We start from the raw sequence: 21,815 nt of genomic DNA on the forward strand, positions 1-21,815 counted from the left end.
AGAGCTTCTCAGTGTCAGCACTATTGATATTCTGGGCCAGATCATTCTTTGTTGGGTGGAGAGAGGAGGGTGGGATTTCCTGTGCATTTTAGGAGGTTTAGCAGTATCCCTATAAACCAGTAACCAGTAAACGCCAGTAGCACTCATCTCCCAAGTTGGTAATAACCAAAATGTCTCCAGATATTGCCAAATGTGCCCTGGGCGCAAAAATCACTCGCAGCTGAGAATTGCTGGGCTAGATAGTCCCAAATTCTCCAAGCTTCCAGGATTACCCTTTTCTTGAGTATCTGGATATATATCCTGAACTCCATCCAGTTAAATGTAGGGATTACTTGGTAGTAGGATTTTCAGTTGCTCCTGATTCCATCCATGCAGCAGCCCCAACCTCCACCATTACCCGGCTCCTATGATCACCCTAGCTCCTACGCTAGTCAATACTAGCTCTCTTATTCTTCCCAAAGGATCACTAAACCTAAGGCTAATGTATTTGACAATTTTTACAGAACGTTGTTATATGTAAGAGAATAATCACACCAAAAGACAAGAGACAACTTTACAATCAACATCAATCATCACTGTGTCTGTGAAATCATGGACTATTCCTTCCATTGGGAATTTCTCTGTGTACAGTTCTCTGTGCTTTTTCTAGCATTCTGTCGATTGCTGCCCCACCCTCAGATCCTCCTCCCACCTTCCTCTCTTGTACTATTCCTTCATCTTCACTCCCCTCACCTCATTTCATGATCTCAGAAATCTCCTATTACTGTGTAGGGCAAGTATGATTTGTTGCTTCTTCACATCCCCGCCTCCCAATTCAACCAAATACACTCCATCTGGACTTGCCAGAGCGTTTTTCTAAATACTGGAGAGCTCACCGAACAGGATATGGATTATGCCCCAGCCCAAAACATTTAAGTAGTACCTCTCTCTACAGAATGCTCTGTCCCAAATCTTCACCTTACTTTTCTCTTCTCATCTTCTGGATCCCCTTTTAAATATCACCTCCAGGAAGCCTGCCCTGACTCCCTGACTATACGACAAATATGACTCTTCTCTTTCCCAGCAGCCACTTCTTTTCCTTCATTGTTCAAAGTCTGTAAATACATATACAGATGCATGTCTAATTGTTTAATCATGTGTTTTTATTCATCTCTAAGCTCTGCAGGGACAAGCATACATTCGGTCTTTTCAGCCATGCCCAGTGTACAGAGCTTAATAAATGTGCTATTTTTCAGACTTTAAAAAAAAGAAGAAGAAATGAATACTACCGTAGATTGCAGTGAGAAAGAATGGCACTGCAAAATACACTCAAAGATTACATATAGGCCTAAGCAACAGAATTAGTGGGTTCACAATATGAATTAAATGAAGATATTTCTAAAGTGGCCTAGACAGGGAAGATGAAAGAGCCATCCAAAGGATCACAACAGTAGTACAGGTACCATGTTTTAACTGCAAAGAATGATGAAAATGTGACGCATGCTCTTTTCCTTTGCAAGAATGGAAGGTTCCATTCTTGGAACCTTGCATATGGTAGGTCGGGAGGTCTTTTTCAGCTCCAGTGAGATGCAGAAGGGAGATTTCTATACCTACCTATTTAAAGAAGCAATGGTAATTCTTGAAGAAATAAATAACTGAAAATATAAACAATAACTGTATTTCATACAATGTCTCTGAAATCAGTATTTTAAATCTCACAAAGAGTGAATGAATATCAAGGGAGAAAAAAGAGGAAAGGGGCAGCCCCTGGACTTGTCCAGCAGGGGAATTAGACTCGGTAGGAGCCTCAGGCTCCCCCCCACCCCCGCCCAGGGCCAGAGGAGATGACAGAAAAATATGCAAAACGGCTTCTATTGAAACACCCAGTCAACAGTCCCTCTTTCCACTGAGTACACTTCCTGATACTTCTGCCAAAATAAATAGATCAAAGCCAAATTCATCCCAAAAGGACCATTCAACGTCAACACTAAAAATAATGTCTTCTCTAAAGATAAATTTTCTTTCAGGAGCCCCCACATACATACACAACACACACACACACACACACACACTCAGATACTCAGACACTGCATAGATACATATACACCTTACCTTGGCAGTGACTACATGGCACCATCTCAATTTAAGCTTAAAAATATAGACTTCCAAACCTACAGGGTATTTTAAGGATTTTGTGGGATTTTAATTGTTACACACAAGCTCCCCCCTTATTTTAAAAATAAAATTGAGGCTCAAAAACTTGGAATCATGTCCAAGTTTACTCACCAAGACAAGGGCATGCTAACTAGAATTAGAACCCCAAGCTTTCAAGTCCCTGGGCATCATCTTCCAACCCTGGCCCCATTTCCCACAAGGCTTACAGAGAAACATGTTGTTGGTGCTGAATTAATTGACTGCTTTTCTCTGTACATTTGCTACTACCACACGATGACTAGTTAGCATTAGAGATGAGGATACCAGGACTAAATGAGGAATCTATTACTTGCTTGTGAGCACACAGCTATTTGGAAGCAGCATCAAGTGTGAGCATAGGTCTCTGAATAAAAAGCCGCACTGTTCCCAATATTAAATCATAAGGGATAAAATAAGTAAAATGTTAAGAACTATGTTAAAAAAAATCCTATTTCCTGTTCAAGATATTATCCTGCTTTTCTCTCAAAACTGTCCTGAAATAACAAAAAAGCATAAAATTAAATCCACAGCAGTGAGGGAAGTGAAAAAGTGTGTTACCATGCAACGAGGGACTCAGTGGACAGATCTAATTGAAAGTGGAAGCCCAAAGAGCTGAGACATCTGCAATCCCATGCATCAGGAAGAGGCTCCCCTACTGAGTCCAGAATAACTGTGGAATAGTGCTAAGAAAAGATCTAGGGGGTTATGGGAGAAATAGCAAGTTTGGGACAGAACACCAGGTAATTAACTTCAGGATAACAAAGTTCTGAAGAAAAATGCTGAGTAGAACTGAAAAAATGTGCACCTAGTCAAACCACCATCGAATGTGACAGCATTGACTATAGAGTCGTTTTTTGATATTCAAGAATTGAAAAAGTGTATTGTCCATAAAACTTCAGAAAGAATTTCTCATCTACATGTTCCAGCAAAATTTTTAAAAGATTAACACAGAATTGCTGAAAGAGAGGGGATAAACAAAAATGCACTACAGAAATAAAAATAGAATATATAGAAGTGACAACATTAATAATACAATTCAAAGCAAAAAAAAACTGCAAAACAAACATAGATATTGAATCTTACCATGTGCTAGGTATTGTTTCGGGGACTTGGCATTCTTTAACATAATAAACAGATTAACCAATTGTGTGACTATAATTACCCATTATACAGATGAAGAAACCGAGGCAAATATAGCTAAATAACTTGGTTCAAGATCACACAGTTAATATGTTTTGAAGATGAGATCTGATGTTAAGCCATGGGGCTCTAGATCTCAATCTTTTAACCATTACACCAAGAATGTATACAGAACCATTATTATTCTTAATTGTCAAAAATGGAGAACAAAATCTAAAATATCCATCCACAAATGTAGAAAACATATAGTCATCAAGAAGAATATTCATTTAATTGAATCATATATATATCATATATGTTATATATACATATATCTGTACATCACTGTTATATTCAACAACATACATTATATTTAGTGAAAGATACCAAAAGCAAAAGAATATATGCAGTATTATTTCCTTTCCATAAATTTCAAAAACAGGGGTGCCTGAGTCACTCAGTCAGTTAATCATTTGCCCTGCTCAGGTCAGGATCTCAAGGGTCCTGGAATCGAGCCCCAAACCCATCTCTGAGCTCAGTGGGGAGTCTACTTGTCCCTCGCCCCTCCCCTTGCTCAGCTCTCTCTCTCTCTCTCTCTCTCTCTCTCTCAAATAAATAAATAAAATATTTAAATGAAATTTCTAAAACAGACACAATACTGTATACTGACAGAAGTCTTGATAGTTTAATTGTGCTTTCTTTCATGGGGGTTAATGACTATAAAGGACCGTGAGGATTGCTTCCGAGCTAATGTTGATGCTCTGTATCTTGAATCAGGAGGGTCCTGATTGATGTGTTGGACACTTGGTAAAAATCACTGAATGCTCTATCTAAGAGTTTGCACTTAAATATATAGAAAAGCCTCCAGAAGGAGAGATTGTACTTTGTGTACTATATAGAGTATATACATGTACATGTAGCTGCTACATATAAATATGCATTTTATAATCTTTTAATACATTTAACTACCCATGTCAATAAATACACTATATAATATCAAAATGTGTCACATCTTTCATTTATTTATCTGATTAAAATTTGAATCATTTTTTAACTCCAACGTACATTGTATTTTTAATATAAAAATTAAATAGAAATATATAAATCATAGCAGTTACCAAATTAGCCATATTTTGTATGATTTTTCCCTTTGAAAAATATATTGGTCTAAAAAATTCTGAGAAAGAAAGTAATTCCAGTGAAATTATTTCAAGACAATTTAATTTCACATTCTTTTTCTTTCTGTGTGAGTCACTTAAGATGGGAAGAGTGTCATGACTCAAATTATTAGCTAGTCATGGAATGTCAGCTTTTATAAACCAAAGACAATTAAGGCCTCTGTATAAAGACTGTGAAACATTCCTAGATCAGAATTTTCAGGTGGAAACACAAGTTAGAATAAAGTGATATATTTTTAGGTGAAATAATTGAGACATTTTCTTTTCTTCTGAGACCTGGAAAAGTCCTATTCATCTTTCAAGACACTGTTTAAATGATGCCCTTTTAGCACCAATTCTACACATTGAGGCATGTTCCTCCTTCTCATCCCCCTTTGGACAGAATCACTCAATGCCACTTTGGCATTGCCTAATGTCTAAGTTTGTACATTTTATTCTATTTTAAATATTTTATTTATTTAATTTGAGAGAGAAAGAGAGAGCAGGAGTTGGGGAGGGGGGAGAGAGCAGGAAGCCCGCCTCAGGGCTGGATCCCAGTACTCTAGGAACATGACCTGAGCCAAAGGCAGATGCTTAACCAACTGAGCCACCCCCTGAACCTTTATTTTTAAACATTGGGGTTAATTGTATGCATCCATCTCTCCTTACTAAAAAATGTATTCAGCGGAAGATACTGACTTACACAGGCAAATGTTCTGGATTCAGGAAGGTCGGCCTTACCCTCGGGAATCCTCTCATTTCCTGAGATTACCATTTGCTTAATATTCCACAATTACTAAAAATAGTTAACACCAATATCTTAGCAAATAAGTTTAAGTTATATCAAAATCTTTCCTAAAATGGATGTGGGTAAGAGAAGACAAGGAAGAAAGAGAAAAACAAGAGTGAAAGTAGCACTTGTAGTAGGTGGGAAGAAACCAGAACTGAGCAAGCCCCTTAGACCAGGAGGCTGAGGCTCGTAGGCACCTGTAGGTTGGGAAGGAAGCAGCGTTTACAGGGTAGGGTATCCACAATATGTCAGGGATATATCCTCATAATTATCTATTCTACTGATAATGAAACTGGAGTTCAGAAAAAGCCAGAAACTCACCAGAGATCACTCAGGTACCTAGATATTATTAGGTACTTCTAAACTGATCCCTAAAGCCCATTCCCCCCACACACTTGTTTGCCTTGTTTTTTGACAAGTGATATCTAGTATAAGAAAATAAGTCACAGCTAGAACATAACTATAAAATATATAATTAAGAAGACTTTATTTGAATCATTTGTGGGTTTTTTTCTTTTCTTCAATGTAGGAGTTTTAAGCAATAGCCTTTTAAAAATTGATCAATATAGTTACAAATTCAGGATGAAGCTGGGGACAGATTTAGCACATGAAGAATATATTTATTATTTATAGAGATCAAGTGGGGAAAAGAAATCTGCTCACCACACCACTTAAAAGTACTCAGCAGAAAAAAAAATAACTAGTCATTTTTGCAATGTTACACATTCTCAGGTATGCCTGCACCAGCCATACATACACGCCACCTTAAGAACTAACTGCTTTAAGGAACCATTGCCACTGGGAGCTTCATAACTTAGACTCAGGGTTTTGTGGCATAAAGAAGTTTGAAAACCATTGCCATAAAAATACTTTATAGAGCTCTTAGCTGCAATTTAAATTTATTTCAAAGTAATCACCTTTAACATTTAGTAGGGTATCTTTAATGGTAGTAAATCTTCCAAGGAAAGCTAATTTAAGCTTCAGAAGGAGAAAATAATCATTCAAAACCATTTTTCATTTGTCTCAAGAGGCAGGTCCATGATGTTGATTTGTTCCTGTGCCTGAGAAACAAACAGAAGGCAATCCCAAGAGGTAAGTCTGGCCATGGGTTGAGTAATGGCCACCCTTGGAACTTCAGCCACCTTAATTTTGAAACAAGAATAATAGTGTTGACAGAAAACAGTGGATTTGTGAAATTAAACAAATTGAGTCAGATAATTAATGTGAGATAACGGCAGTATTTCAGGTACAAAGGAACTGCTCAACCAAGTAGAAGTTTGACACAACTTAAGGATGTGTTCGACCTAGGAAAGCATGGGAGGCCTGAAGAAAAGCCGAACTATTTCTTTTAAGGCATTTATAAAGGAAAATAATCAGCTTAATAAACAGATGGTGAGTGGTTCATAACCCAGTACTGATAAGTTAACAAGATAATAATGGTTCAAAACATTAAGATGGGGACGCCTGAGGGGCTCAGTTGGTTAAGCGTCTGCCTTTGGCTCAGGTCATGATCTCAGGGTCCTGGGATCGAGTCCCATGTCAGGCTCCCCACAGGGAGCCTGCTTCTCCCTCTGCCTGTGTCTCTGCCTCTCTCTCTGTGTGTCCCTCATGAATAAATAAATAAAATCTTTTTTAAAACCCTTAAGATATTATAAGATGTCAAAATGTTATACTGGATCTTCAAAGTATGATTTCTATTATTCTCTGTCCATTTTAAAATTTTACTTCATTATAGGGTGCCCGGGGGGCTCAGTTGGGTAGGCATCTGCCTTCAGCTGGGGTCATGATCCCAGGGTCCTGAGATCAAGCCCCGCACTGGGCTCCCTGCTCAGCGAGGAGCCAGCTTCTCCCCCTCCCTCTCCCTCTGCCTGCCTCTCCCCCTGCTTGCATAATATCTCTCTCTCTCTCTCTCTCTCTCTCTGTCAAATAATTTGCTTCATTATATCTCACATAGATCTCTAGTACCCTGAACTATATTTTGCTTTTATCCTAAGACTCTACACTTGGAATCTCAAGAATTTCTGATTTTTATATTTCTTCTCACCTACCCCCACAAGCAACTTATTGCACATGATGTGTCTCCTATACCTCTCATCTGCTCCCTCTGTGCCCAGCCTCGTTGAGGCTCTCATCTGGATTACTAGAACATCATTTCCCATTACCCAATTGTCCAACTTGTATCATGGTGCCACATTAATCTTCAGACAGTACAGCAACAATCATATCACTTCCTTGCTCAAAGACCTTCAATGCCTTCCAGTTTCCAAATAAATCAACTTCCAATTTTTCACAATGGCAGCAAGGCTCTCCAAGGCATAGCTCCAATTTGTCTTTCTGACCTTATCTTCAACCACGCCTGCACAACCTTCCAGATGCTGACTCTACGCCATGACTTTCAATCTCATTGCCATTCAATTCTCACAACTATATTAGCATTTCCAGTTTATAGAAGCGTAAAATAATATTTACTAATGTTAACTTAGTACTAATAATTATAGGTTAACTTTGTATTTTTATATTCTTTTTTACATATCTTTATAGTTTTATGATTTAACATTAATTTGACCAAATTCCACATAGAAAGACATTGCTATGGCTCAGATTTAGATTTTCTAACACTAAAGTCCTTGGGATTTCCAATAAACCTGAGTACCCAATTCTATTGAGTCATCACTCCCTGACAAGACATCTTAACTGCATTCTAGGACTTGGCTTCCAATTTTACTGTGGGGAAGAAAATATCCCTCTTCCACATGTTGTCATTTATATTTAGGGCCATATAATTCATTTGTTGTTTTTTTTAAGATTTTTCTTTATTTATGAGAGACACAGAGAGAGAGGCAGAGACATAGTCAGAGGGAGAAGTGGGCTCCATGCAAGGAGCCTGATGTGGGACTCAATTCTGGGACTCCAGGATCACATCCTGAGCTGAAGGCAGATGCTTAACTATTGAGCCACCCAGGCGTCCCGATATATAAGTCATTTGTTAAGATTCTTTAGGTTGCAAATAACCGACATTGGCACTGGCAAAACAGAAACTTACTGGAAGAATATTGGGTCAATCTTAGAATTAGGGATCCCTGGGTGGCGCAGCGGTTTGGCACCTGCCTTTGGCCTAGGGCGTGATCCTGGAGACCGGGATCGAATCCCACGTCGGGCTCCCGGTGCATGGAGCCTGCTTCTCCCTCTGCCTGTGTCTCTGCCTCTCTCTCTCTCTCTCTCTCTCTGTGTGTGACTATCATAAATAAATAAAAATTAAAAAAAAAATCTTAGAATTGGGATCCCTGGGTGGCGCAGCGGTTTGGCGCCTGCCTTTGGCCCAGGGCGCGATCCTGGAGACCCGGGATCGAATCCCACGTCAGGCTCCCGGTGCATGGAGCCTGCTTCTCCCTCTGCCTATGTCTCTGCCTCTCTCTCTCCCTCTATATGACTATCATAAATAAATTTTAAAAAAATCTTAGAATTAAAGAAAATTCTGAGTCTCTGAGAGCCTAACCACAAACACTAGGACAGCTGCAGGGGTCCTAGCAGCAAGTTCCACCATATGATGACTCAGTTTCAACTTCCTGTGTCATTGTGTGCCTTTTTGTATTTTTTCAATAACCTGAAAGGTAAACTCTGATTGTCCTAGGTTGGGTCACAAGACTGAACGTTGGATCATTTAGTTATATCCAGAGTCAAGAGTTTTAGCACAGAAACAACCAGTTTTGAGCCAAATAATTGGCCAAATGTGTGTCTAATATATGCATTGGCTCTACAAAGAGGTAATGCAGGCAACTTCATTATCACTTTGCATCTGCTAATTATAAAGTTTTAAATGAGTTTTATTTTATTTTATTTTTAGAGAGAAAGTGCAAGTGGGGTGGGGGAGGGGGCAGAGGTGGAGGGAGGAGGCACTATACTCAGTGTGGAGCCTGATGCAAGGCTTGATCTCAAGACCCTGAGATCATGACTGAGCCGAAAACAAGAGTTAGATGCTTAACCCACAAAGCCACCCAGGAGCCTCTTAAGGGAGTTTTATGTAGGAAAAGCTGCAGGATCCTAACATACATTTTCTCATTCTGAATGTTATGAATATATTTTTTTAATTCTAAGACTAAGTTCATCCCCACAGAGACTAAATTTAAGAATGACATTGAAATCACTGAAGAAAATCCAATTCATTCATTTATTTAGTCATTAAAAGATATTTATTGGGTGCCTAAGTTTTGTCTTAGGGAGATAGATGATAGATAGATGATAGATAGATAGATAGATAGATAGATAGATAGATAGATAGATGATAGATACATACATAATTTCTTATTTATATACATTTTATTATATATATTTTTATTATATGTGTTTTACCATCTCCATAAAAGTGGGAAATATGAATCAGTGACCTGGACTTGGCACCAGTCTAGATTATAAAAGGGAAACTGGGTCTACCTGACACTAGAATCCTTCCTGTAGCAACAATGCAAACATTCTCCATTCTGTGTGTGTGTGTATGAAAATTTGAATTTGCAGTGGAAAATATTTGTCAGACGATAACATAGGAAGGATCCAGTGAAGGCAAATATAGTGTTAATGATGGAGCTCATAACAGGAGAGAGGGTGGTTGGGATCACCTGAATAAATAGTTCAGAAAGATGTAAATTTCTGGGGACCCTCTTGAGCTTCAAATGATTATCAGCCCCCATCATCAGAAGCATGACGATAATTACTTGAGGCAAAAGAACAAGCAGATTAGGCTTCAGGGACTAGGAATTGGGAATCAAGAACTATGTCTCAGTTCCCCAACACCTTGGGAGCAATCAGTCCACAAAGAGGCTTGAATTAAGGCCACAGAAAGCTCCCCAAGGGAACCTCAGAAATACTTGGGGGAGAGGACTCACTAAAGATGAGAATTTTGCTAATAAATAGGTAGTAAGTCATAGCTGTTGGGATTTGGTATGATAATACGCATGTGACCTCATTTGTAACCAATGCTGGTGAAACTTAAATCATACCCATAAATAGAATAGACTCCCCAAAAACTCCATCACTGCCCATCCTCTCTGATCCTGTTCCTGTGTTATCTGATTGTATCCCTCTCTAAAGCCTGGGCAAGGAAAGACATTTATCCATTAAGTTGACTTCACCAGCTACCTTCTCTCTATCTCTGCTCTAAAACCCACCACCGACATATTAACAAATCATTTCATTTACCACTGCAATTCAGCTGAGGTTCTATTCTAAGAGACAGTGTGTACTAGGGATTTTGTACTTTTCTTTCCTTTATTTTCTTTTTAAAAGTCTACCCTATCTTGGGGTTCAGTGTGATTTGTTTGTTTTATTCTCTTTCGTGCACGGTGAACCCTTTCAGGACACAGTCTGTCTTGTTCATATTTGCGCCAAATTAAATGAAGTTGAATGTTTGCAAGTATACAGACCTAATGTGTGAGGCCATTTTTCCAGAAATATGATTCAAAAGCCTGGCCAAAAAAAAAGTCTTATTTTCAGAATATTAAGAAAGGAAGAAGCCATAGAGCTATTTTTGTGTATTATTCTACATTGAAAGCCAGGAGGTTACTAATGAAACTCCCCAGGAAAATCAATGTAGGTGGACCTGATGCTTTAAAAGAAATATGCTCATAACAGAATATATTTTGGGAAATGAAAAGTTAAATTTCTTTGTTGAAAAATAAAAGTAATGTGAATATTATGGGACAAATTTGAACTTTGTTAAGAAAAATGGAGTGATATGACCAAGAAATAATACTGAAGAGAGAGCATTTTGACCTAGACTGATTGGTAGTAGGTGAAGAGATGGACCACAGAGTGAAATAAGACAGTTTCAATACTTAAATCTGTCAGAGTGCTTGTATCCAAAATATATAAAGAAATCTCAAAAATCAATAACAAATGACAAACAGTAAATTTTTTTAAAAAAATGAGTAAGAGACACTAACAGTCACCTCACAGAAGAACTAGTCTCTATTGTGGCTGATGCAATACAGCAATTGGCCTTTTCTCCTTTTTCTCCTCACTTCCATTTTATCACTACTGTTTTCTGGGACCACTTCTCAAATAATAATATGCTTGGCTCAGACTTTGACAGTAAGGGAACCAAACTAAGGCAGGATGAGATCAAGAGTAAACACCAAAAAGTGAAGAATGGCTCTTTCACTGACATAGGAAAGGCTATGGAATGTGATAGGCTTAAAGATAGCCCTCCAAAAAATATCCATGTCAAATCCTTGGAACATATGAATGCTACTTTATTTGGAAAAAGAGTCTTTGCAGATGTGATTACATCTTCAGATGAGGAGTTATTCCTGGATTATCCATCACAAGTGTCCTTATGAAAGAAAGGCAGGGGAGACATGACATAGATACGGAGAGAAGAAAGCAGAATAGAAACAGATGCAGAGATTGGAGTGCTGTGGTCACAAGCCAGGAAGCTGATAACCACCAGAAGTGAGAAGATGCAAAGAAGGGATACTCCCCTAGAGCCTCCATAGGAGGATGGCCCTGCTGACACTTGATTTTGGAATTCTGGCCTCTAGAACTGAGAAAGAATAAATTTCTGTTGATTCAAGCCATGGGGTCTATTTGACAACCATGGGAGATGAATACAAATGAATGAAGGTTTGAATAAGGTCGGGGTTGGGGGAGTGGGAGAAGGAAGCTGAGAAGGCCCTTACCAGGCAGTCCGATTTCTTGTTAAATAAAGATCAAGCATCACCTGAACTTTACAGGTAATGTCCCCCCAAGCAGATATGACAGCCTTTTTGAGGAAGGGGAGAGGAAAGAACTAAATACAAGGGAAAAAACTTCTGAGGAGAACTCAGAGGCTGGAAGTAAGGAATGTGTCATCTATCTATTGCCTTCTGTTGGGATTTGACAAATAACATCAAGAATGCTAATAATCAGGCAAAATTATTCTAGTCTCTTGTCTGGAGTTTGGAGGCTGGACTAATGGCCCTGGAAGAAACTAGCAAGTAAGAGGTAAGAATCTAATTCTGAGGATGGGATAGATGAATTAAGAGGGCACTGCAATAAGAATGCACAAATAGGGAGCCCATCTAAGGGCTGAGAATTTTATGGACTGTCGGCATTCTAGAGGCAACTCAGAAGCTGAGTTAAACAAGGCAGAGAATCTGCTAAAGATAGGTTAGCATCAGTTGGTACTTGGTAGAAGGATAGCCCCGCTTCCCATGCCTCGAATCAGAAGGAATCCCAGAGAGCGGAGTTCAATTGAGTCTGCAAATGAGGAATCAATTGGCCCATCCCCTGCATAACTGGCATTGTGGATGTCTGGTCTTTTTACAGTCTTCTCCTCCAGGTCTGACGTCATTACTCCTTGTTCCCAGCCAAAAGAGTATGTGAGAGAGAGCAGAGGGAAGGGTAGTGGCAAGAGAAGAGAAGGAAGAAAAGGGCGAGGGGGTGCCTTTACAAATACTACCTCACACAAACCTCAAAAGGAGCATCTAATTTAGGTACTAGGGACCCCATTTTAGAGAGAAGGAAAATGGGATTTGAAAAACTAAATCCAAAGTCACACAACTTATGAAAGATGAAGCCGAGAGTCAAACCCAAGTTGGACTGATTCTAATGTCAATGCACTCATTCATTGCTCAATCATCTCATGGTGACCATTCCATTATGCTTATTATTTAAACTAAAAAAAAAAAAAAAAAAAAAAAAAAAAAAAAAAAAAACTTGTATTTTTTAGAGAAGTTTTAGGTTCACAGCAAAATTGAGCAGAAACTACAGAGTGTTCCCATATATTCCTCATCCCTACACATTCACGACCTCCCCCACTATAAATATCCAGCATGATAGGAGTACATTTGTTTAGACCAATGAACAGATGTTAACATGTCATCAGCTTCCAAAGTCTAGAGTTTATGTTAGGGTTCACTAACGATGTCGTACATTATATGGATCTTGATAAATACATAATCAGGTGTATCTACCATGATAGTCTCCTAGAGAATATTTTCACTGTCTTAAAAACCCTCTGTGCTCTGCATGTTCACCTCTTCCTTGCCTCTAAATCCTGGCAAACGCAGATATTTTACTTGCCTTCATAATTCTTACTTTTACAGAATGTCATATAGTGGAATAATAGAATATGTAGACTTTTCATATTGTCTTCTTTTACTTAATAATAAGTATGTAAGTTCCTTCCACATCTTTTTACAGCTTGATAACTCTTTCTTTGTAATCCTGAATCTCATTTGATGTCCCGAAGTTTATTTATCTATTCACCTGCTAAAAGACATCTTAGTTGCTCCCGAGCTTTTAGCAATTATGAATAGAACTGCATTAACATCCATGTGCCAATTTGTAGGCTGATGTGTTTTCAGCTCATTCAAGGTAAATACAGAGTACACTTGCTTGGTAGGATGGTAAGAGTATGTGGAGTTTTGGAAGAATCCACCAAATACTCTTCCAAACCAGATTACTATTTCATTCCCACCAGCCACGATTGAGAGTTCCGATTGTTCTACATCCTTTCCAGCCTTTGGGATGGTCTGCTTTGCAATTTCCTGACGTCATAGGAAGTTGAGTATCTTTCCAACTGCCTCATTACCAGATGTATATCTTCTTTGGTGAGGTGACTGTTCAGGTCTTTTGTCCAATTTTTAACTGGGTTGCTCATTTTCTAAAGTGGAATGCTAAGAGTTCTTTGTATATTTTGGATGATGGCTCTTTACCAGATGTGTCATTTGTAAATATTTTCTCCTAGTCTGTGACTTGTCTTCTCATTCTCTTGACATTGTCTTTTGCAGAGAAGTTTTTAATTTTAATAAGGTCCAGATTGTCAATTGTTTCTCAATGTCTTCAGTTCTTTGATATCTTCCATCAGAGTTTTGAGTTGTTCTTATAGAGATAAAAAGAAGTTTTTTTCAAAATGGTTCCTTTTCCCTTTCTCCTGCTGGAAACATGAAATTTTTCTCCACTATTGACTATAAGGACCTTGTAGAGCTCCAGGAGGTAAATCTCACGAACTTGTGAACACTCCCCATGCCTGGGTCCCCTTGGAGTTTGTTTGTTTTTTTTTTTTTTTTCTTTTTCCCCCTAAGAGTTTTCATCTGAGTCATATCCACACTAAGCCTTCAAGAAATTCATTAGTTATAGTTCAGGTTTCCCAACCCCAGTACTGGTTTCCATGGAGTTTTTGCCCCAGAGAATTGTGATTCTCTGTTTATCTGCCTGTCTCTCCAATTTTAGAGGCAGTGATTTGTCCATGAACTCACTCTGAAATACCTAAGGAGAGTAGCTTATTTTTTTAGCTTATTCAGCTTTTTACTTGTTGTTGGGATGGAGTGACAATTTCTAAGCTCCTTCTCTGCCAAACCAAACCAATTATGCTTATCTTTTTAAAGACTTATATATCTATTTGAGAGAGAGACAGAGGGTGGGGTGGAGGGGCAGAAGGAGAAGGAGAGAGAGTCCTAAGCAGACTCTGCAGTGAGCGTGGAGCCCGGCATGGGTGGAGCCCGACCCTGAGATTATGACCTGAGCCCAAACCAAGGCTGCATCACCCAGGTGCCCCCAATCATGCTTAATTTTTAATCAACATTTAAAAGTCTCTCTAAATCCTATCTCTCTTTTCTACCTTGCCTTTGCAGTTATCACCAATTAAATCACTCACTGAACAAAAGTTACAAAATACCTACTAAATTAGATAAAGCCTTTGCAAGCTGAAGGGAGTTAAACAGTAACTTGTAACCAAGATATATAATGCACCTGCTTTCATGATTTCACAGTCCCATGGAAGAAACCACCAGTGAATTTCCTCTGTTTGTATTACCTGATGGTTAGATCTAGTCGATAAGCCATTTGGTCTCTGGATTATATCTTCTACAAGTAGAATATGGTATCATGTCAAAGAAATTTTAATTTTTTAATAAAATTATTTTCAGGACTATATGAAGTGAACACCAAGTTAAGACTTGTGCTCCTTGGAAGTAATTTAAATCATAAACTGCAACAAGCTTCTCAGTAGTTACAAGTGGGAAATACCTAAGCGATAAAAGACGATGCACTGGGGAGAGATGACTTAAGAAAGTTAGATTTCTATAGTAGTATAGCATATTTTCTTTTAAATAGAAAGTCACTATTTCAAGTTAAATCTAAGTTTCAGGCAAAACAGACTATGATATTTATTATTTATGTACTGAGATTTAGGTAGAACACAAAAGTAATTTTAGATTTTGCTATGGCAACAAATGTGAAATTGCCACAGTAGTAGGCTGACAGGCTCAGTGAGAACGGCTCCCTATGTTTGCCAAGAGGTTCTGCACACAGCTTCACTTCATGTATTTTAAATAATTCCACCTAACCAGGTGGGAAGTTTGCAACAAGCAAGGCAGTTGTAGCCTTTTCAGGAATACAACATGCTAAAAATATTTTAATACTCTGAGTATTTTCAACCTCGATATTTTTACAATTCCATGCTGCCTTACTTTTACTTATTTTCCCAAGTTAAACACCTTCCATAATTCATTAGGAATACTGCACATTTGTTCTAACAAAAACCTAGGTGGTAAAAATACTCATCATGTGAATTTAAATAAATATTGCTGTTAGCCTACGTAACAGATCTTTCTCCCGTGTTCAGTCCTCCCCCCCCCCCCCGACGTGGATGTTTACCTTCCATATTTTTCTTTCCATCTTCTTATGTCAAGCCTTCAGCACTTTAATGTCCATTCCGAATTTGAGTAAAGAGTTTCACATTGCTTATTATGGAATTAGCAATTAATTATCATATTTAATAGAAATCAATAAGACAAAACTGCTTGTAGGCTTAAGAACACATTGATAAATCAAATTAATAAACAGCATATTGTGAAATACAAACTATGACAAACCCAAGGAAACACATGATTTATCTATGACTTCTAGCTTCCTCAAACATGTGCGTGGCCCTCTGCAAATAACAAAACTCTCCTTTATTTAATCTTTTCAAATGTAAAAACAAAACATCACTATTTATTAACTTAATTGACACTTAACATATACTCAGGGTTTTCCAGGTTCTGGGGATTCAACGGCAAATTAACAAATCAGATTCCAGTTCTTTCCGTTCTGGGGCCTTTGAATTTTTGGTCCCCACCTAACAGGAATGCAGTTCCTCTGGTTATCATTCATCTGCCCCCTCTTCAATCAATTCTTAGAAAAATACTTCTCTTTAGGCCCTCTGTGATCTTCCTGTTGAATGATCCACTACTCTATCCCCAACAGTTTCTATCACAAAACCGGTTGGGTTGCTTAGTTATTTTTTGAAATATTAATTATTTACTTAATAATTTATACTTAATGTTATTAAGTATACTCTATATTATATTACTTAATTTATTATATTATGTTAATATATAATATTTTTGTTTACTTAATATTTTTGTTTATTTTTCTCTTGCTTTTCTGCCCCAGTAGAATGAAAATCCCATAGAGTAGACCCTTGCAGCACCTCCATCAAAGTGACCAATACCTTATTCATAGATTTTCAATAAATGTGTCTTGAATTAAGTAATTCATCAATAAGGAAATAAAGTTTCTGTTATTGTGAAGCTAACTTCCATTGGGGGCTTTCATTCTAGTGCAGTGATTATTGCGCAGAGGCTATCTTCAGATGCAACATCATGCAAAAAAACCACAAGAAAGGAGAAGTGACTAATCCTATTTGTGGAACGGAGTTTAGCTTCACAGAGTTCTAGTTGTACCCTTTCCTGACCACTGTTTCCAGAAGTTATTCCTTTACATAAAGAAAAAGAGCTACATACAATCAATTATTCTCCTCTAGCTCTTATTCTTCTGAGGTTGTTTCTGCTATTAAAAGAGCTTCTTTATTCATTTTCTCAAAGAATGTGATTATTTGTGTGGGTTGGAGATTGTCTAGCAGGAGGTAATTATGGGATTACTGAAAAGGGAAGGAGTAAGGTATGCCCCATTTTATCTCCGTCCAAATTGTGGCCCATGTTCCTCTTCCACCTCCAGCATTGGGGATGGAGTTAACTTTTCCCAAGGATCTCGCATATGTGGTAAAGTAATGAACACCAAATTTAAAAATGAGAAATTGTTGTTTAAAGTCAATTCATAAAGTCTGGGATATCCCTGGAAAAAATTAGATGTTTTAAATTAATTCAAACTACTATTACCATAAGTTTACAATTTTTTTTTATTTTTATTTATGATAGTCACAGAGAGAGAGAGAGAGAGGCAGAGACACAGGCAGAGGGAGAAGCAGGCTCCATGCACCGGGAGCCTGATGTGGGATTTGATCCTGGGTCTCCAGGATCGCGCCCTGGGCCAAAGGCAGGCGCCAAACCGCTGCGCCACCCAGGGATCCCAAGTTTACAAATTTTTAATAAAAATTCAGGGAACATGTCTTTACATTCTATTCTATTTGCAAGTTTATGGACATTAGCGAAATGTCATCCAAAAAAGAATTAAAAAATAGGCTAATTGCAACCTTACATCGCCACTTTCACTCCTTGAATTTTTATAGTTCCCTAATGTCTTCTGCAGTTGCTTCATTTCTTCACGCTTCCATGGTCATGGCTAATGCACGTCACATAGCTGTTGGGAATGGAGTGACCTGAAAAGTGCCCACGTCGTCAAATTAAAAGCAACTTTGCAAAGACAATTAAATATCAGAGATTTTTTCTCAGGGAGGGTCAAGTTAAGGTCTCCTACAGTGTTTCTGTAAATCTAACTGCTCTTGGCATTCCAAAGTCACCTAACTTTAAATATGGCAAGGCATGGAAGTTTTTTCCTGTACATATTTTATTTAGTTGTTGTGTTTTTTTCTCAAAACCTCCTTTATAATATGTTTATATTTTGGGGTACTAGCCTTGGTTCTACTGGTGAATTATTTACATGATGGTTTCTTATCTGTAAAATGAGTAGGCTGCACCAGATCCCCATGACATTCCATTGTGCTGGCTCCCAAGTACCTGTCCTGTGGCTATGAGATCGAATTCCACTATTAGTATTTCCAGGCTCTCCACCTTCTGGGGTTGCTCTCCCCCATAAACTCTCACTTCACACACACACACACACACACACACACACACACACACTGCACATCAAGGAGGCAGGCCAGGATTTACACTCACTTCCTCAGGAACCATAACTGAGTGCCATAGCAGTGATACTCAAAATGCCACCAGTCCATGAACGTTTCTTACAGTCTATGACAATATAATTGTAGGAGAAAAGTGATTTAGAGACTCTCCTAGCAATTTGACATTGACATGACACCCAAGCTCATGGATTAATGCACTTGTGTTTTGGGACAGTTTTCATGCTTCTGAACCAGCCCCATGAGTAACATAGCAGGATCTGCATACTGGTCACACTCCGGAAGACCACATTTTTCTATAAGATTACTTTGTTTGAAAACTGTAAACCAAATATGTATAAATATCCGATCCTCTCTAAATATTTATTTATATTTGCAAGTTATTTTTAGGATCATTTTAATTTTTAAAAAAGCCTGGTTTTTTAATTTTACAGTTTAAATTATTAGCTAGGTCAGAGAATTAAAACCCCTATTATTTATTTTTTAACCCTAACTTAATTATGATGATGCAAGTAAGCCTCATTGGACCTTTCTGTCAAGAAAACATAAGCCTTTTCAAAATATAGCGACAGTGACAAACTAACTCATGGTGGCGAAAGGGGAAAGTGATTCTGAAGAAATGAAGAGCAAAAAGTTGATATGATACTAAGTTCTGTTTGGTAGCTATAATTGCTGATGAAGTGTTAAAACTATCAAAGATCCTAAGATGCTCTAATAACCAATGAAACTTAAGTAGCTTCTTAAATTGACACACAAAGACATGTTCAAAATCAAAAGTATCTTATAAAGGGAAAGGCGTTGAATTAAAAAGCTGATGGCAGCTATCATTTAATATTTCATATTTGACCAATTTGTGTTTTGTGAGCTGATCATAGTAGCACTATGAGCTAACACTAGAAGTCCATGTGTATGTAACTGCTGCATTCTTAGCGTGAGACCACTCCAGAAGCATTAGCTTGAAAAGAGTGGGCAAAGATGCTTGTGCAAGTAGCACGCTTCAGTGACATCATGCATCAACCGCAGAAACAAACCTTGATAGGGAGAACCAAGTTATACAATAGATAAAGGTAGCCAAGTGTTTTTCACTGCAGTTTAACAAATCCAGAGATATTCTTAAGTATGGCGACCCTTTCAGTATCTGTGCAATTCGCACATGAAGAGTTTTTAGCTTCAGTCCTAAAAAAACACAGATAGATGCGAAGTATATAAAAATATTCAGTTTGGAGTTCAAGTTTTGTGTAGGAGTATGCTCTCATGGTACAGCTGCAAAGGCAAGGATGCATTCTGGGGTAATCATCCAGATTCAGGAGCTGGTGCCAGAATATTATTAATATCCACATTCCTTACTTCACTGACACGTTTTGATTTTTTTTTAATTTAGGTGCACTAAATTAAAAAAAATAATGTATCTGTGACATGGCACAAATTGTGACTCACTTAAAATTGAAGGGTCAAATTTGAGATTATTCTTTTTATGTGGAGATAATATGAAAGCTAATCAAAAACTGTTGTTTCCTGCTGAAGTATAATGGCTATTAAGAAGAAAATTTCTATTGAAATATTTGGATTGCAGAATAAAATTCAACATTTTTGCGATACAAGAATCCAGTTTGGCCTCAACATTTTAAAGTTGTGAATTAAGCATCCAGACTTGTTATTTATCTGGTATCTTTGCTATTTCTGATTATCTTAATACCTCCATGAAAAGGAGGAATGAAAGATGTTTTTTTTTTTAAGGCAAAAACAAAAGCAAGAGGCTTGAAATAAGAGAGCTTCTACAGAATATTAAGTGATTCAGAATTCATAAACAATTATTCACCAAGTAGGTAGTAAACTTGATAATTTACCCATGTAAAGTTATCAAGAAGCACCTTATAAATTTGGTAGAAAGATTTTAAAGTCCTTTTCCATCAAAAGAATATTCACTTATATATAAATGGAATCCAAGATCAATTTCTTTCATCATAAGTGCAATAAAGCTTAGCAATCACTTTTAGATTAAACCGTTGGCACTGACTGCTGATGAAGAATTAAAGATGAATTTTGAAAATACAGCATCACTTTCTTTACCCTGGATAAAAGTTAAGAATGAGTATTTTGAGCTTGCTGAAACTGCTTTAAGTTAATTTCTTTCATTGCTATCTGCGTATCATTGAGAGACTGATTTCTTCATGATGGGTTGTAGAAAATTGAAATAGTTCAGATATGTTATTCCTTTTAAACACTGTTGTGGTCAATAGGCTCTATATTAGATAAGTTTAGCAAGGAACAAGTTACATTAAAATTTTACATTTTGATGTGTAGGATGTCTCTTCAAATTGTGAAGTAGGTATTCAGTGTGGAGAATCACTATTTTACTCATAACTTTTAAATTTCTATTATGGAACTACAACAAGTTCAAGTGTAATAGTGATTCTCTATATGATCACAGGGATGCAAACTCCCAATGAACAAGATGTACAGTTTTTAAATCTTTTCTGTGCTGCTTGTTCTAATTGTATTTATTAAATGTAATATATTTTCAGTTGAATTTAACAGAAAAAGTTGGCTTGTATTTTTGTCTGTTTTTAATTTGATTTCATTTTCCTAGTGACTCATATTATTGAATTTTACAGAAGTATGTTTTTTGCAACAAATCAGAATTTTTTTAAAGGCTGAGCTTTTGCTCTAGATAGTTAAGACACAGTGTCCTATACTTTTGCACTTCCATGAGTGATACAGTGTTGGAGACATGGTAAATGTTCAGCAAACACCTGTGGATATATAGATTTATACCAATAAATTAGGTTACCCGTTCTGAAGGGAATGATTTCTCCCAGGAGATAGCTGTATCTATAGAGAGATTATTTTCATCTGCCAGTTTCCAGGGGTAGAAATAATTAGAGTACACAACATGAACTGAATTATGTATAACTTAAATTTTGAAATGTGAATGAGCATGATATCACAGAAAACTGCATGGAGTTTAGTACCATGCTAAACAAAGCAAGCACATCTTCTCTTTTCTGGGAACTGTATACATCATCATGCAGATAAAACAATACCACAGAACGTCTGAAAAAGTAGCAGAGAGTGTTATGTGATCAGAAATCTCCTTAAAAGAATAAAAAAAGCAAATACCCTACTGCCTTTTGTTTTTGAAGATTTGATGTTAAGAAACCGGCCAGGTTGAGTTTTTGTTTGACCAAACAAAAGAACACTATGAAAGCGCAAAATAAAATATTCTATCAAGACTTCTGCATTTCATTATTAGTCTCAGGATATAAAGTTAATGTATACCTACAGAGGTCCATGGGAGAAATGCCAAAAACAAACTAAAGCAGTTGATGGTCCTTGATCTCCTCTCTGCTACCTGTAGCTCCCCGTATTTGGAAGTTAAAGAAAACTTTCGCTTTAGTATGTGCCTACAATTCTTCTGAATAAACTTTCAATCAAGATCAGCTCTTTTAGCTTTAAAATAAACCTTTAATCAACGTCTTAATGTCTTCTCCATCTTTGGGTTATATCTGGGATA

Source organism: Canis lupus, chromosome 13, assembly GCF_003254725.2.
Source record: "Canis lupus dingo isolate Sandy chromosome 13, ASM325472v2, whole genome shotgun sequence".
Classification (NCBI taxonomy): domain Eukaryota; kingdom Metazoa; phylum Chordata; class Mammalia; order Carnivora; family Canidae; genus Canis; species Canis lupus.